Source organism: Aegilops tauschii, chromosome 4 (genome assembly GCF_002575655.3).
Source record: "Aegilops tauschii subsp. strangulata cultivar AL8/78 chromosome 4, Aet v6.0, whole genome shotgun sequence".
In the NCBI taxonomy this organism is placed as follows: domain Eukaryota; kingdom Viridiplantae; phylum Streptophyta; class Magnoliopsida; order Poales; family Poaceae; genus Aegilops; species Aegilops tauschii.
In genome coordinates, this window is record NC_053038.3 from 165,974,332 (window position 1) to 165,994,097 (window position 19,766).

The following is a 19,766-nucleotide window of genomic DNA, read 5'->3' on the forward strand; positions in this document are numbered from 1 at the left end:
TGCGTGCTGGCACGATGGCGACCGGACCACCAGGTCTGTCCTCGCAGCCGGCTCGCCTCCAGCCGGTTGCACGGGCGGCGCGTTAGGCCGGCTGCCTTGGTCCGCCCCAGTCGGCGATGGCGGTGCCGCCTCCCTCTCCCGGACGACGACGTCGTCCTCCTCCCTCTCCATCCCCGGCAGGTCGCCACCGGCTTCCTCCGGCGGGGGCTCCGGGATCTCGGGCGCCACGGCGCGCAGGGGGATGACAAGCAAGGCCCCCGCCGTTGTCTCTGCGGCTGCAGCCTCCGCCCGAGCCTTGGCCGCTGCGTCGGCTTGTGCCTTCGCCGACTCCTCCGCCATCTCCTGCGCCGCCTTGGCAGCGGCCGCCCTCAGCTCCTCCGCCTCCCGCGCCTCCCGCGCGTTCCTCTCCGTCGCCTCTTGAAGCTCGGCACGGGGGTCCATGCGATGGGTGCTTGCGGATCCTCCCGCCGATCCAACCACGGAGGCGGCAGCGGTCTGCTCAAGAGAGTGCAGAGCCCTGTTTGATAAGTCAAGACGAGGATTCAGAAGATATCGACGAAAAAGAAGGAATACGTGAGAAAATCAACACTTACGCCGAAACCATTTGTGGCTGCTTCACCACCTTGCGGAAGCGGGCAGCCTTCGCGGCTGCCTCGTCCCGCTTGGTCACCGCTGCCGTACTCTTGGGCTTCTTCGGCCGACTGTCGAATAGACCCGGCGCGGCCCGGCGCTTCTACGCGCCGCCTCTTGCAGCCGGCGCGGTAGACGAGCCCGCGCCATGGTCGGACGCCGGCTGGCGGCGCGGGACGATTTCCGCCTCGTCATCATCTGACCAGTCGTCGAAGCTGGCTCCAAGCCTGGAGCCGCCTGCTTTGCCGCCTCCCCCGTCGGTGTTGTCATCCATAGCGGCCGCCCCCAAGTCGGGGTCGTCCAAGTCATGCGCCACCCGGTCGGGGAGAAATTGGTGCTCCGCCCCCGCTGCCCCGGCCGCCGGTTGAAGGAGGGGGCTCTGCCAAGACAAACCGACTGGTCAGAGTCAGCCAAGAGAAACTTGGTGACAAAAGTAAAGAAGAGAAGATAAAGAAAGCTTACCATAGGCGGGGGATGGGCACGGGAGTACGGCTCCTTGCCAAACTGCCACTCGTTGGTGAGCTTGCAGTTCGCGAGGTAGTTCACCATGAGAGCTACCTCAGAGTGAGGCATCTCCTTGGTGCGCATCCAACTCAGATCAAGTTGGCCGCTCATTTGACAGATCATATGTGGGCGGCCTGGGAGCGGGAGCACCCGGCACACCACGAAGGCGGCCAGCAGGTCGGACCCGGTCAGGCCCTCCGACTGGACCATTACCCGGAGTCGCGCGACGGCGGCGGCTCCAGCCGGCGACAGCGAAGACTAGAGGAACGGCGCAGCGGCGAGGGGCTGCAGCGACGGAGAGGAAGAAGAAGAAGATGGCGGAGCGAGGGTGAGCGTGCGAGCGTCTGCCGCTCCCCCTCCTCCCCCTATTTATAGCCTCGTGCGGCGAAGCCGAGGAGGCGAGGCGTGGGGGGGGGGGACGTGGGATTAACTGCGCTGACTCCCCCACGTCCCGCGATTATTGCGCCCTAACGACGTGCAGAAACTGCCGTTGGAAGGCGAACGGCCCATTTTGGGCCACAGAAGATCCACGCCTAGGCCTAGGCGTGGAGGTGGTGGGCCCCGGCCTGCAGCGGCGTCCCGTAGCGAGCGTGGGCTGGCAGGCTTTTCCAGCCGAAGGGTGCCACGTGGCGCGCGGGTGGCAAGCGGCCGGCCCACAACCCGGCGTGCACACAAGCTGGCTCCCGCCTTCAGACTTCAAAACCTCGCCAAGACGGCGCACCTGACCAAAGCCGGCTCCTAGCTGCTGGCTCTTCAAGATAGGAAGCTGATTGAGGCTCTCGTCCTCCTTTCAGCCTCGAAGCTCAACCAGCTTCGGGGACTACTGTCGGAGTAAATGGCCACGGGTAGCCAAACCGACTCCCCTGGCTCTTCAAAAAATTATCGGGCCGATCGAGCCTTCGAGCATCCAAAGCACAGGGTCGCCTTCCCCTGTCCGGCTGTCTCACAGGCCGACTACTGGAAGACAGCCCAGCCCTAAAAACCCTCCCGAAGAGAGCCACAAGATGACCGACTCCAGGAAGCCGGCCACAAGAGTACCGACTCCAAGAAGCCGGCCACAAGAGGACCGACTCCAAGAAGCCGGCCACAAGAGGACCGACTCTCAGAAAGCGGCCAAGATTGCACCCACATAACGGTGACGGGACGGGGCATGGCTACAATATAGCCTGCCACCCCCGAATCCCGGAGCACGCGTGGTCACAGTGCGCCGTACGGGTCGGCCATCCCCCGTCTGGCGCAGCACTGTTGCCATGTTTACCATGACGCCACCCACGACAGGCGCCAGTATGGCCCGCGGGCGGCGTGCCCCTTCAGCCAGAGAGACGCTCAAAGGCGGCCAAGCCTCCCCAGTCGGCCTGGGGGGTAGCCGGCTCCCAATAGCCGGCTACCTCCCTCCCTCGAAGTATGCGCATCATTAAGGAAACAAGACGAGGTAAGGCTACAGTGATAGCCCGCCAGGCGGGGCACTGTAGCCATGCTTACCTCGACAAAGCCCTCATCATCAGGGGCGAGGCTACAATAACCAGCCACCGACAAGACCCCTAGGCGGTGGGGCCGGCAGCCGGCGGGACCCACCAGTCGGCGGGCCCCAGCGATCGGCGGAGAAGCCGGCGAATACAGACACTGACGGCTAGGACCCGCGTCCAGCCGGATTACCATTGTACCCCTGGGGGTAGGCCTATATAAACCCCCCAGGGCACCCATGCAAAGGGTTGATCTCTTAGAGTTTTAGACACCACGTAGAGAGAAAAGGAGAGCTAGCCTTGCCCTTGTTCTTCCTCTAGCCAAACAGCTCAAGGAGCCACTTGTAGCCACTTGTGTTGATCTAGTGATCATGCGGAGACCCCGCAGAGCAGGACTAGGGGTGTTATCTCCATGGAGAGCCCCGAACCTGGGTAAGATTCGCCGGCGTGCATGTCTTCGCCTCATCCCGTTTCCAGGCACCGGCGACGTCTTACTGGCTCCCACAATGATAAGCCACCCGTTGGCATATGTCGCACCTACCACCCGACACCGACTGACCCAGAAACCGTCGGGGATATGCCCTCCTGGCACACATGCTCGGCAAAATGATGTCATGTGCGACCGGTGACCGACCAAATACGTTTATACATACAGTAGTGCTAAAAAATACAATTATACAGGCGAAATCATTTCCGGTCGTAAGTACATCCCACAGAGTCAGTCCCCGCTAAACATTTCCGTTCGTATATACATCCCACACAGTCACTCTAAGGAAAATGTTTGCACAAGGTGGTGTAATGCAAATAGTTTTGAAGAGAATGTCGTGTGTGATTGTTCATTGATCCAACACGGCTTATTCCTAGAAACTGTGTGCATTGCGTGAGGTCATCGCCCACGGTGTTTTCTCAATAACCGTTTGCAATAGGAAAACCCAATTAGTAGGCTAATTGGCCAATTAGTAGGCTAATTGCCTTATTATTAATAATCCATTTACTAATCTAATTGGCATTCATATTAAGCACATAATATATTTCATTTATTGAAATACATCCGAGTACAACATGATATAGCTTTACCACTCAGCTACCCCATTACACAACTGCACCAGCACCAAGTTTCACATGCAACATCTAGAACCTTCCGAAATTAGCATCATAGACGGTACACAGACAGATGCATCTCATCTGGAAAACTGGTGAAGCAGAAGGGGAATATTGAGCCTTCATTCATGTTGAAGGTCTTTGCAACTTTAGGCCAGTGCCTGTGGATGATTGACCGTCCATCCTTCGACCTCTTGAGGAACACTTCAATATTGAACCGTGGGTGTTGTATGAAAACTTTCCTCGACTCCTGACCACAGTGGTGGTTTGAGAGGTTGTCATCAGTGAACCCAGAAAACAAGGATGTGCATAAATATCTTCTCTATATTGGAAATGTGACAAAGGAATAAAAAAGGCAAGGTATAATAGCTAGTAACATCTTGTAAACCTCGGCGCTTCCCATTGTTTCCCTGCAACACATATAAGGTAGTTAGTCATCGGGTTAAGTAAGGGTTTGCATGCTATCAGTTAAATATGTTGATGATAAATAAGCACATTGCAGATTCATCAGATTAATTCAAGCCACATGGAAAACCCATTTATCCAAACCAAGCATGATTAAGAACTAGGAAATATAGCACTTGCATATGTTTCTCATGTATTAAGTGCAGCCAAATTCGATTTATTCCTCACATGGTACACAATAACAGAATGCAGCCACAATAGTTGAACATCGCATTGCAGAATTGAACCAAGCAGTTAACTAAACACCACAACAAATGAACCAAACGTTAACTGAGCACCACATTGCACAATATAACATACTCCTAATAGAAGATTAGATAGTTAAGCAAACCAAGCATGCTTAACAACTTGGAAATATAGCAATTGTATTTGTTTCTCATGTATTTAGTACAGCCAAATTCCATTTATTTCTCACATGGTATACAATAACAGAATGTAGCCACAACAATTGAACATCGCATTGCAGAATTGAACCGAGCAGTTAACTAAACACCACAAGAAATGAACCAAATGTTAACTGAGCACCACATTGCACAATATAACATACTCCTAATGGAAGATCAGACAGTTAACCAAACCAAGCATGCTTAACATCTTGGAAATATAGCAATTGTATTTGTTTCTCATGTATTTAGTACAACCAAATTTGATTTATTTCTCACATGGTATACAATAACAGAATGCACCCACAACAATTGAACATCACATTGCAGAATTGAACCAACCAGTTAACTAAACACCACAACAAATGAACCAAACGTTAAATGAGAACCACATTGCACAATATAACATACTCCTAATAGAAAATCGGACAGTTAACCAAACCAAGCATGCTTGACAACTTGGAAAATTGCACCGTGAAGAATTCAACATCACATTTGCAGAATTGAACCAAACAGTTAACTGAACACCACATTGCACGACATATAGAACATATACTATAGATCAGAAGATTGCATGGTAAAAGTAGATAGAACAATCCACTAGAATTTTTTACGGAAAGGCAGTAGCTAGCAAACTGAACATAGGTCCTTATAATGAGCTAATAAGACAAGCTACTCCTCATTGTCGGAGATATCAATGACGATTGGCTCCTTGGACATGGAAGAGTGCGAGGCCTCCACAGTGTGGGTGCCCTCGTCGTAGTGGTAAGTTGCCCGAGCCGCTCCGGGCACCAACCTGCTAGCTCTCGAGATGAGGTAAGCACATGCACGCTGAGAAAACACCCCGTAGTCTTCATCGAAGGCACCGACGGTGGCCTCAAGAAAATGCCACGAACTGTCGTTTAAAGCAGCCAACCGCGTCACGGCGTGGGTGCGCGAGGCGTTGACGGTGGCCTCGACGGTGAGGTGCTCCTCCAAGATCTGGGGGTCGGCACGAATGGCAGCCATCGCGACCTCATCCACGCGCGCGGCTGCGATTTGCTTCTCTGCTGCCAAATGCTCCTTGAGATCCTGGCTATACTGCGTGCACCATGGCTTAGGGTGGCGCTTATTTGGTGCAAGGGTCAGGGATTTGGGTGGAAGGTGTCGCGCTCGCGCCAGCGGTCGGGGCATGTGGGATGCGGAAGGAGGAGGAGGATGGGAGTTGGGTGTGGATTACCTGCCTGGATAGGTGAGGCCGAGCAGCGTGAAGGAGGGTCGCCGGCGAGGAGGCGGCGCTGCAAGCAAGGAGTGAAGGTTTGAACTTGGAAAGGAAGGCGGAAACAGGGGAAATGTGGAATTTGGAAGGGAGGCGGGGAGGTAGATATTTCTGCGGAAGCGGAAAATTTGGAATCGCTTCACCGAAAAAACTGGTGCGCAGAGTGTCATCAGACACGGTCACTTATTCAGAGCGCTGTGGACTGTAGCCGTCGTACCTTCTCGCGTAAGCCGTATGCGTACTATACTCCGACGGTGCTCCAAGATATTTTGTGCTGCATCTCACACGGTTGGTTATAATAAACTGTGTGGGATCTACTTGATTTTTCATCTTGATTTGAATTACATAATGGGGTCACAGTGGCAATGGACGGTGTTTGAATTGCTAGCCCTCTTATCTGCAGTGAACATGCAACTACATGTGTGTCGTAAAAGAATTGGAATTATTAAGGGTTCGTTTGGACATTTTTATGCATTAACTGAGTTTTCAATGCATTTATGTGCATAATTCAAATTTGAACTACATGCACATGCTTCAGTGCATATAAATCGGTTGAAAAATCAAAAGTTTGTGCTTGGGTGCATGCTTAGGTCCCATCCAAGAAATAGGAATGAATGTCAAACACCCTTCCACCATCACTCGGCCGCAAACATTGAGATACTTGGTTTTTAAATTCTAGTAAATCCAAAACTCGTCTGAAATTCATGAAACTTGGCATGCTATCATGGAGCGGCATCAACATGCCGTGGTATGTTTTTTGTCCCATTTGGGGCAGGTTTGTGTATATGCTTCTCACAAACCAGAGCTTCTCACAACAAGCATGATGGTTTCGGTAGGGAACGTCCCACCTTCGGGGACGAAACAATATACATTGCCTCTTATTGCTTTCAATTTTTTTCTCGTGTCAACATAGAACAATAGGAGAGTTGTGTCAATTTTTGTGATTTTTCGGGGTTCGCTTGGACATTCTTATGCATTAACTGAGTTTTCAATGCATTTATGTGCATAATTCAATTTTGAACTACATGCACATGCTCCAGTGCATATAAATTGGTTGAAAAATCAAATCTTTGTCCTTGGGTGCATGCTTAGGTCCCATGCAAGAAATGGGAATGAATGTCAAACACACTGCCACCGTCATTCGGCCGCAAACATTGAGATACCTAGTTTTTAAATTCTAGTAAATCCAAAACTCGTATGAAATACATGAAACTTGGCATGCTACAATGGAGCGGCGTCAACATGCCGTGGCAATTTTTTTGTCCCATTTGGGGCAGGTTTGGGTATATGCTTCTTACTAACAAGAGCTTCTCACAACAAGCATGATGGTTGCGGTAGGGAACGTCCCACCTTTGGGGACGAAATGATATCCGTTGCCTCTTATTGCTTTCAAAATTTTCTCGTGTCAACATAGAACAACAGGAGTGTTGTGTAAATTTTTGTGATTTTTCGGGGTTCGTTTGAACATTTTTATGCATTAACTGAGTTTTCAATGCATTTATGTGCATAATTCAAATTTGAACTACATGCACATGCTCCAGTGCATATAAATTGGTTGAGAAATCAAATCTTTGTCCTCGGGTGCATGCTTAGGTCCCATGCAAGAAATGGGAATGAATGTCAAACAGCTTGCCACCGTCACTCGGCCGCAAACATTGAGATACCTAGTTTTTAAATTCTAGTAAATCTAAAACTCGTCTGAAATTCATGAAACTTGGCATGCTATCATGGAGCGGCATCAACATGCCGTGGTAATTTTTTCCCATTTGGGGCAGGTTTGGGTATATGCTTCTCACAAACCAGAGCTTCTCACACAAGCATGATGGTTTCGGTAGGGAACGTCCCACCTTTGGGGACGAAACGATATCCATTGCCTTTTATTGCTTTCAAATTTTTTCTCGTGTCAACATAGAACAACAGGAGTGTTGTGTTAAATTTTGTGTTTTTTCGGGGTTCGTTTGGACATTTTTATGCATTAACTGAGTTTTCAATGCATTTATGTGCATAATTCAAATTTGAACTATATGCACATGCTCCAGTGCATATAAATTGGTTGAAAAATAAAATATTTGTCCTTGGGTGCATGCTTAGGTCTAATGCAAGAAACGGGAATGAATTTGAAAAATGAGAGCACCGTTGATTGCCGGCAAAACATTGAGATACTTTGTTTTTAATTTCTAGTAAATCCAACACTCGTCTGAAATTCATGAAACTTGGCATGCTATCATGGAATGGCACCCGACATGCAGATGTATTTTTCTTGTCCATTTTGAGAGAAGGCGCACTCAAATAACAGCCAACAAAGGCATTTTGACAAAATAGCTGCCACTTGATGCCACATGTCTTGGTTTTAATGGCTATAGGTTTTAATGGCGCTTGCTCGCAAACGTTTTAGATAGAACATCCTTATGCAAAGTGAGAGCAGAATTTGTGCATCTCTTGAACACAAACGGTTCTTTTGGATGACCCGGGTGCAACCACTTACAAACAATTTGGTAAGATTTGCATCTATCATATTGGGTATGTTGCCATTTGTCAAACTGGAAAGATTGACATTTGTTGATTTAGTAACATTGCCATTTGTCAACCTCGTAACACTGCGATTTGTCAAAATATGAAGCTAAAAATCACTAGCAGTATCTAATTTTTTCAACTAAAATCCAGTAATTAAGCATAGATGGAGGCGAGGAGGCGCGTTCAGCCGAACGTGCAGCGGACGACGCAGTACTATTCGATTAGACAGCGGATGACGCAGTTCCCGATACGACTTTAATGCAGACGAGGGAGAGGGTAGCAGTTCCCGAAATGTTGAATGGCCAATGATGCATCCTCCTTCAATTAGCATCGCGTGAATGCATAAGGGAAGTAATGGTAGGAGGACCAGGAAAAGAGGCAGCACGACGTGAATGCAACGCAGTTTGCACTCATATAAAGGCGCCCCTCCATTCCAATGCATCTACCACATCGTACACACCTAAGCATTTGCCTAAGCACCTATAGTAGTAAGCGCAAAAGTGTTCACTCCAGACCCATGGCGGTGATGCACGCGAGCGGCCAGCAGCTGTGCCAGATGGTCCACCACGCCAGCCTGTGGCATGGCACCGAGGATTGTCTCCAGACGGTGTTGGCGACTGGCTGGTGGATGGCCGCCGTCGATGCCCGCTATGACTCTCAGTACGACCAGATGATCGTTGCCACCACAAACAAGTTCACCATCGTCAAGAAGCTCACGGGTGACATCGCTGTACTCCTCCACCCTGCGCGCCCGGGCTCCTCATCGCCTGCCACCCTAATCGGCCTCCATGGTCAGAATCTCTTTCAAGCATTGGTGGCCCTGCGACTGCCCGCCGATCCCACGAAGAATGTCCACCTCGAGGTCGCGCTCGCAGCGAGGCGCCTCACCCTGCAAGAATTCGTCGACCTACACATCCACGTGTACGAGCGAATCATGTACATAGGTATCTACAAGGTTAGTGAGGATGCTACGACATTGGCCTTCTTCAACCGGCTGGAAGCCTTGGATGCCTTTGCTAAGAAGCACCTTAACCTCGCCACAAAAGCATCCGCTCCTTAGCTGCCGGTCGGTGGCCCGGCGCACTGAGTTGAGGAGGAGCAGGTCGTACGTTGATGGATGCATCTTTCTTCTTTCCTCATGTAACCACCACTTCGATCGCATCATTGTGGCCTTAATTCTTATTGTGCTATTGCATTCTTGTTCCAGTCAGTACAGACATGTGCGATCCCTTTGCTTAATTATATGCATCACTGTAACTAGTACTCCATCCGTAAATTTATAAGTTGTGCTGCCAGTGTTTGGGGCCAGCGCACGATCACACACGTTCGTGTGCATGCGGTTGCGCCGGGCGCGGCGCGACGATGCAGTTACCCACTGCAAAAATTGCCATGCGGGGGACGTGGCATTAACCATTGGGCGGCAATAGTCAGTCATCCGGGTGCCCAATAAAGGATGCAAAGAGGGATCCTACAACAGCAAGGACCAGCTTCCCTACCGATAGCTCATCTAACAGAACTCCCAAGTTAACTGTGCTGAGGCTTGAGTAGTCATCAGATGGGTGACCGGATGGGAAGTGGCCTCGATGTTAAATTAACTGATGTGATGGGTCACTTTAAACATTTAATTGCTTTGAATGTATATAGTGCTCCATCATATTAGTTGAATTAACCCCGAGGTCCTTGTTTTGTAATTTTTGACATTTTTTGTTTTTTGTACACATGTTGATTGGCTTGAAGAAGGTCTATCTCGTTACTTTTTGATAAAAAAATTTTGAACACATGTTGATTGGCTGGAATGAAGTTCTATCTTGTTAGTTTACGGAATGTTTTCAAAACTTGGACCTCAAGGTTAATTCAACTAATAGGACGGAGCACTATATACATTCAACGCAATTAAATGTTTTCCAAAAAAATGATATGATTTCTGTGAAACTTATAAGTCATGTATGTCGAATTAACCCCCATGTACTTGTTCTCGAATTAACCTCCGAGCCTTTTTGCCGCGTATCACACACATCTTGTTAAGTTGAACCGTTTATGTTCTCTTTCATAATTGAAAACAGTTCATTCAACTGAACCTTATGCCGTATATCACACACACCTTTATCTGGCTGACCGTTTCTGTTGCTTTCCCTAATAGCAAACAGTTCATCGGAGCGAACTGTATGCCGTATATCACACACACATTGATATGGCTACCCGTTTCTGTTGTTCTATCTAATCGCAAACAGTTCGTCTGGATCAACCGTATGCCCTGCATCGCACACGCAACTAAAATCTGAACCGTGTTTGATGGCTCCGCCATCGCAAACGTTTTGCACCTTGTTTGACGGTTTTTTACACCACCGTTTGCGATTATTGCACCGCACACAGTTTCATAGAAGGGTCTCTGATCGTAGTGTCGCGTTAGCAGCATCCTGCAGTAGAACTCATATGTCTGATGTTTGTGTTATTTGTTAAGACCACTAGTTATTCATAATTCACATGCCTTGTATTAGGTGCATCTTTCTATTAATGGTTTGATTACATTTCACCTTAGTGTTAGTTTGGCTTTTGTTGTGGAATGCGTGCTATTAGATGCTTGGTGGATTCATATCCTTTACTTAATGTTTGACCATTATAAATATTTAGAGTTATCTAAATATTTTTTGTGGTTGATTACCGCTCATAATCATATCATGTCTAGGATAGTTGTTCATCCTTTTGTTCCTTGTGTTGTATAGCTTCTTGTTAATTGTTTGACAAACGAATTGATTTGATGTTATGTACTTGGTCCTATTTTCTTTTAATAATGATTTAGGTCTAAACCTAGATCAATTCAATTCCTGTTGTTCAATGGTGTTTGATTGCTTAACTAGTATGGTTTATAATGTTGGTCTGCTTGTCAACACTTGCTTATGAATGATTATATATATAGTTGATGTATATAATTGGATGCTATTGAAGTAAGTTTTTATCATTATGATGCCATGTTGTGCCTTCTTGTCCTCATGCATAGGATTGTTCCATTTCATGTGTGTTTGATGCCATTGTGTTTGTTATATAGTAGTTTTCTATATAGTTAGTCGAGATGCGTTGTTGGAACTACTCGTGGTCAACAGCATAGTTCGTATCAGAACGTTAGTCTTGTTGGCAAACCTTCCTTAGCCGTGTCAACCTAACCCTCTCCCTCCGTTGAATCATGTCTCTTACCTTCCTATCGTGCTACTTCATTTTGCAATCTCCATCTTGATCAATATCCTGTTATCCATCCACTCTTAATATGTTTTGGATGTTATTTGGATTTACTGGTGCTTTTGTATTTATTTCATTTTCATTTGTTATCATTATGACGAGTAGGGAGTGATGACGATGTTGGACATGAAGACAATCAGGTTACCGAAGGACTCAACAACGAAGGCATGCCTCCTTCTTTGACCACACCTATCCTATGGTTTACAAAATTTGCATTGAGTTTTATGGTTACAATATGCATGCTTTTTAATCTTGTAGCTAGCGTGTCAGTTGACACATTACCTTGATCCACTTGTCGCCTATTCACTTGACACCTGAGTAGAATTGTAGTATTCTAGTAGAGTAGAAATGCTTAGACATGCTTATTACCCTGTAGGTGCTTTGTTGAATGACCTCTGGGTCATTGACAGTTGAAACTTATCGCTGAGCAAGGCCGGTTGGCCCTTGTTGATTTCCTATATCCTCTTCTATTCTGGGTGAAACTTACCATCTGAATACTATCGCAGGCAACAGCGATTGGCAGCCCGTCACAAGTTGATGGGGGAAATAAGTCGTCCGTGCCACATGAGGCCTAATAAGTCTTGGATTTGAAGATTGTGATAACAGTACATCCACATGCTATATGGGCACTGGCTTGGTTAAGTAAGCTAGTCAGCCTTAGGTGTGGATGTCGTCATACTGCAGATGGGATAGCTCCCTGCGGGGAGTATCCCCGGCACAGATGGGGGGACCGGATTGAGGATGTACTCTCAGTTCCATGCGCCAGACCCGGTGGGCATGTCACATCTTTGGGGGATCTATTCCAATGACCTCGTCACAATCTCCCTGCCGGTATACCGAATGGTGTACTACGCTAGCGATGGCTAGTGGCAAGAAGCCGGGATTGTGTCATGTGGGTAAAGTGTACAACCTTTGCAGAGTGTAAAACTATTCGAATAGCCGTGTCCGCGGTCATGGACGACACATGAATATTTCCTGACATACAAGACATGTCTTGCTTATTCCCTCTTTGCCCTGTTCTTAGAACCTATGAAGGACATGAGTTGATCGAGGATCCTCACTTTGATGAATGTTATTATGGAGATAAAACATGTTTTTCATCAAAAACTACTTTTATTCAACTGCTATTTTTCAAACAAAATTAGCTTTTATGCAAATGAGCCATACAACCTTCCTTTGAAGCCACATGTAGCTAATAGGTCCTTCCGCGAGGGAGGCATGTTGAGTACGTAATGTACTCATGGCAATAATTTGGTTGGCAACAAATTCCATGAAGATGAAGGTGATGACTACGACTATTATGGCGATCCGTAGGAGTGAGGTCACGTGGACTACATTGAGTGCCTGTGGCTGAGATGGAGTCACTACGTATTTTACTTTCCGTTGTTTTCTCAATGTCATTAGACATTTCCCTATGTAAGCCTTGTGGCAAGATTTATTAAACTTGTAATACATTTATGTATTGTACAATGATACCATTTTGCTGTGTTGTCAACAACGATCCCGGGGTTGACAAATATACACAGGAGGGTCTGGAAGTTAATTTTGGGTTCTCACAATACCCCACCTTGTATTTCTGTTTAAACACGTCTCTGCTTGTCGTTTCCGCTTGGCATCTGTCATGTTTGCACTGGACAATTTGATACTGTCATGTTTTGCCCTGGACAATTTCGTACTGAATTGATTTGCTGGTACAGAGAAGAAATATAGCGCCTACACTTCATCAGACCAAGGATATCCATGTTCATAGTGATGGAAGAGGTGAAATCAATACAACCGAAATTGAGCATCCAATCATTGAATCATGTCCTGCACCTCCAATGTAGGTCCACCCTGCCAATAATTTCACATGCAGACCACTAATATTACTATCTAATGGCATAACAACAAGAGTACCAAGATAGTAGCAAACCATGTACCTTCGTAATGAACAGCTCATAGTGCCACCAATTGGATATAACGGTTTGGAAGAGAACATGCTCATAATGTTGAACCATTTGGACTTTTTGTGCAGTTCCACTAAAATCGAGCATCCCTGGATACACAGATATTGAAAGTGTGATTACTATGAAAGTGGCACTAGTTAAAGCATAGACTCACAAAGATAAGCATTCCAATTTCTTAATGGGAAAAGGTAGCAAGACTGTTTCTAACCACCTGTTTGAAGAAATAAATAAGGCAACAACGGCTGATGTCAGGAAGGCATACATAGTATTTTCTGATAGATTGAACCATTCCTGACCTTTCCTCTTATTTTGAGCATATTTTGTGCAGTTCAAATAAAAAAATGCCATCACCGCCTTGACAATTCAGTGACACTGTACAAAAACAAATGACTTACCATTACATCATGATGTCAGGTATGTAATCGACAGGCATTACAGACAAACATGCAGACCTCCTCCGATAACATAATAAACATTAATTTTAACAAAGCTGTGACTAGCTTTACCGACATAATTTGAGTGAACTCTACACCCATTGTTCCTTAATATAAGACATTTTTGCAGTTCAATTTAAAGTACCCAACGTCTAGTATTTTGAAAAACAGGCAGTAGTTTTCTTGAGCACATATCTGGGAAAGCTTGCCACACCTTATATATGTCCATACGCTAATGCAACACCATTGGAATAGTACAAATATACACTAATCCAGTGGCTAGTGCAACAGTAGAGTAGTTTTATTATTAGGGGGTACATTACAGTGGTTTTACTGAACAGATTTCCATAAGCTAGCACTGGAAGATTTCTATAAGCATTAACTATACAAAATGTAAAGGTAATATGTTTCAGCATTGGTATACTAGCTGTGCAACAACATTAAACAAAATACGAAAGTCTGAAGGTAACTAGCATTATTAACTAATGATAGTTTGCAAACCATGTACCTTCAAGGTAAATATCATTTCGAACTCGAGGGGACCTAAAAATTGCTATCCCAACCTTGATAATCGATCAAACATAAAAACATGATCAAACGAATCGAGAAAACAGCAGGAGGAGGAGGAGGTGCCCACTCTTGACCTTTCCTCTTCTCTTCATAATTTTTTGTGTAGTTTAACCAAAATAAAATGACAACAACGCCTTCGCATTTTGGTGACACTGTACAAAAAATTGACTTATCTCATTAATGTGAGGTATGTAATCTATAAGCATTAACAGTGCAAAAATCTGAAGGTAGTAATAAGTTTCATTGTTGGTATACTGGCTGTGCAACAACATTAGAATGCCTTAGCCGAAAAATCTTTAATACATCCACAATCAACAGCTAACCCTAAAACATTTTTCATTCTTTGCCACCAATTTTTTTTAATTTTTTTGAACTTTTTTAGATTTTACTATTCATGGTGGTAGCATAAGAGCTAAAACTCACATGGGCACTTTCCAACACTTTTTTCATGAATGCAAATGACACTGACATATAGGTGATGTTTTTCTGAACATTTTGGTATCTTATTTGCATTTTTTTGATTTAGTATGAATTAGTTATGGAGTTTTCAAACTGATGGTCAAACGGTCAAAGGGCAAAAGCATAATAGGAGCAAAGTGACTTGGACAGAACCAGTGACTTTTGGGAATTAGGGGTAAAACAGACGAGTGGGACACAACTAGGGGCATAAATCTAATTATCCCTTAGTTAAATGTGGCATCACTTTAGTAGTAGCATTGCTTGACTTTACCGGTGGCATTATACTAACAGAAAAAGGGTGGCAATAAGAGCATGGCAGGCCCATTCGGACAGTGGGCGCACCAGTACGATGTACCTCCACCGATGCATAGAGTGGCGAGGGAGGTATGGTTGCCCAGAGCAACAAATATCCATGCAACATTGTGGATTATGTCCCATTTTTATTCTCTTTAGCTACCTTTTTCATATGTGAGGACAACAAACCGATTGACCTAGTCACTCTCTATTGCGTTGTCATGCCTTTCTACCCTTTTTTCAACCAAGAGACACGAGACTTGTTCCTTAGCTATTGATTTTCCCCTTTTCAACCTAGATGCGGGTTCGATACCTAGTCTCTTGACAGTACTTTCTCCCTTCCTTTCCTTATTCAACCCAGACATGGATTAGTCTGGATGAAGTAGGGTTTCCTTTAATAGTGAAAATTAAGGTTTTCGTCCGCGTGACCAGTAGAGTAGAGGATAGAAAATTGGAGAGATGGTGGAGTGGAAAAAGATCCACATGCGGCGACGTGGCAGATGGGGCAATAGAGCAAGAGTATGGTTCAAAAAGAGGTAGCATACCTGAGGGTCGGTGGGAAGTGGCTTCGCTCGTGGTCGTCATCCTCCACACACACTACGTCAGCGAGCTTGGGGACGGAGGCCATCCCATGTGGGTGCTAGTTCTGAGAGGATGGCCTTGTCGTCAGTGTGTGACCTCGCTCGCCGCCGACGAGTGCGTCAATGCTGCATGTCCTTTTCTTCCCCGACAGACGGGATCCTGGCGGATCTGTGAGCACCGGTGAGGAGGGAGAGAGAGGGGCCACTACCATCTTTTTCAGATCTTGAGAGAGGGTGATATTGTGAGAAGCAAGTGGGCAACACTTAGCAAGAAAGAGTTGAAGCTCCAACCTATATAGTATCTTTTTTGATACGTACTAGTACTAGAGGTGGAGGAGTGGTAGAGTAGTTTGTATTTTCTCTGCATACAGTACCAATTAGTTGTGCTTCAAAGCTAAATGGAACGCCATTAATTAAAAAAATAAAGTCAAGAAATAGTGCGGCACCTCAGGCCAATGCGGCCAGATCGCATTTTGGACGAGAAATGACACACCATGTTTTGTTGACATGTGGTCCCGTTCCAACATGTCAGTGAGATGACAGCGAGTCCTTTTGTACAATTTCCGAACGGACATCTATGTAGGCCGGGGCGCCTCTTCCTATACCGTGGCAACCATCCACCACCTCTTCACCTTTCCCTCTTGATTTGGAACTGCTGTCGCATGCTCTTCCTCCCTCCATTTCCCGTCACTCTTCCTTCTGCCATTGTTCGATCGTCTTGTCCATGGAGGGAACAGGCAAGAAACGACCCCGTTATTCTTGCCCCGATCTGAAAGATGATGTGGTGGAGGAACTCATTGATCGGTGCAACGTCATCACCTCAGCTAGCATGGCAGGTTTGTTCAAGACCATTCTCGACTCAACAAATAACATCATTACAAAGAACCCAAGGGTCCAAGAGCGGTTTGATCTCCCCTATCTTCTTCGCCATGACCCTGCTCGCTGGCGCGCGGATGACGAAAGCCTTGCCTTGTGCAAGTTCATGCCACTTGATAATGATACGTGTGATGTTAGGATGCCATCGCTGAAGGGTAAGGCCTAGGAAGGCGCATGGAGATTGGGTTGTTTATATTAGGTACAACTGCGAGTGGGTACTCATGAATGTGTACACTCGTCACCGGGTTCCACTTCCAAAAATCTCAGAGTGCCCTAAGGTTGAGCACACATATGATCTACGTACGTTCAAATACGATCATGGTGACTCTCGTCTACGGAAGATAGGAATTTTTCGAGTTCCCAACCACTCTTGGGATTACATGAACTATCATGTTGTTGCTATCTTCGACAAGCTTGTTGCTGTCCTTACTTCCACGCCTCAATGGGTATTGCTCAAAAATCGATTTCTGTCCACGGATGAGTACTGTGATGCAATTCAATATGAGCATCTTGTGTTTGCTGCCACCACTCGTGGCACTGTTTTTGCATGGAATCCTTATTGTTTCGGTACGTTTGTCTTCCACCATAATTAGAATTGTTTCGTCCACATGCATGCAAGTTAGTATCCCCGTACTAATTAACCTTCTTGTGTTTCCAAGGTCCTGTGAACATTCCACCACCTATACTTAAAAAAATTTATAACCAAGGGGGAGATGACGATGGTGATGATCACGAGCAGGACCTACATACTCAGTGGCGCCTGGCAACTTATTCCGATGGATCACCTCTTCTTGTCTATATACAGGGCACTGCTGATGTTAATAAGGAAGCAGGTGTTGTCTCCCATGGTCGCACTCTACGGACCTATTCCAACATCCGTTGCAGGGTATTCGGGATGGATACTAGTGTGCTAGTGCCAGCACCTTCTCCTTGGTTCAATATTGATAGTCTTGGAGAAAACTCACTCTTCCTTGGACTAAACTATCCAATGATGGTGAAAGGCGATCCTTTTGCTATTGGCACAACGTTACTACCATTTATGAGAAGCAAATATATCTATACATCAGACATTGTTATGGTTCCCTACACTGGCTATCACAATATGCGTCCTAATATAGGCCGCTTCAGGCTGGATGATGAGTCCTGGGTTGGTCTCGACATTGACTATAGCTGGCCCTGCCCAGAGAATCACTTATGGTTCAAAGCAAGCGTTTCCAACTCCAAGGATTGGTTGACCTGAAGTTTGTTTCATCGCTTTGATATAGGCCGCCTTATCCTGGATGGTGAGTCTTGCGTTGGTTTCAATATTGACAATAGCTGAACCTTCCCAAAGGCTTACTTATGGTTCAAAGCAAGCGTTTCCAACGCCGAGGATTGGTTGAGCTGAAGTTCATTTCATTGCTTGTTATTTGTTGTGTGATAAAAACTTTAGTATTTGCTAGAATGTTTTGTTAGAAATAATCTATAATCAAACATGTATCCTCGTTGTCATTGTGTGTTGATGACTTGTTGTATGTAATGAATGGTGCATTTGCATATGCATGTGATAAACTCAATTTATGAATGGTTTTCCAGTCACTTCTTGGAGTGTGAGTACCGTACTAGTATAGCCAACATCCCGTTATATGAAGTTGCCACATCACATAGAGCCAACCTAATAGTATGCTAGTACAATAGTTAGTCCTAGTAGTAGTATACCATCAACTAGAGCTAGGTGTCGCACGGAGGCCGAGAAATATGGTGATAGCGTGAGGTGGGCTTGTATGTATGATGTAGGCACAAGGCTTGCCGTGTTTCCTACTCCTCCGGTCTAAATGTGGAGAAGATTTGGTCGAGTTCTTCCTCCTTTTGCCGACACGTGGGACATCCAACATCCAGGTCATGCCATGCAAGAAAATGGAATGCTAGTTCAAGCCACGTGATGTGCATCCTGGGTTAAACTATAAATAGAATCTTACTCTTGAGTAACTCCAAAAGCGGCCACCGAAGATCTTTATTGGATTTGTTTTTCATCACCAGCACGTCGAGGTGAAAGATGTGCAGGTTCAGTGGGTCGTCTTGCGTTTTCACTGACATGTGGGACTACGTGTAAGCTAACAGACGATGGGCACACTCCGCGTCTCTGCTGGCTGGCTGAGAAGAGAGAGAGGAGAGCTGAGCACGGACTCCAGGAAATTTCGCGACAATGTGAGTAGTACTAGTGGTGTACTGTACTCCTGGAGAGATAATGTGTCCACTCTACATAACCAGCACCTCGATATAGTGGGGTGGCATGGGCCATAACTAGCATTCACGTCTAGCAGTATGACACACGCCACCCACGAGTCCCATCTGACACCAATTTTCTTGGAGTCCCTGCTACAACTATCTCTTCTCCCTCCTGTTTTCTCTAACTCAGCCATCGCGCGGTGGGCGGGGTGGGGTTTGCATATAGTCAGTTTGCTCAACTGCTGTTCCAAATGTAAGTGAAAATGCAACACATCATGCATTCCCCCTTGAGCGGCGTCCTGGACCAACCGTGTGGGGGTGTGACACGAACACGGTAGGCTTTTCCTTTCGAACTTGTAACTTGTAAAATATGGGTATGCTCCTTGGCGCGACCAATAGATAGAAATAATGATTTCCCTAGAGTAATGAGAAGTTTGGTTCTAGCGCGGTTCATGCATGGTACTCCCTCCGTTCCTAAGTATTTGTCTTTCTAGAGATTTTAACAAGTGACTACATACGGAGCAAAATGAGTGAATCTACACTCTAAAATATGTCTATATACATCCGTATGTTTTGAAATCTCTAAAAAGACAAATATTTAGGAACAGAGGGAGTACGAGTACGTACGAAAATTATGAAGTTGATGCGAAAGGTAAGATAATTACTAGTACAATATACTACTACATGGAATTGATGGAAAGATAAAGATACATATGGATCCATCAACGACATCCTCATGCCCTAGTGCGCCGGTTCACCAACTGACATGTGAGGAGCAACGACGTTGGCGGTGAGCTCAACGTGCTTCTGTACAATGCCGTCCAAGGTTGCCCTGCGATCCAAGAA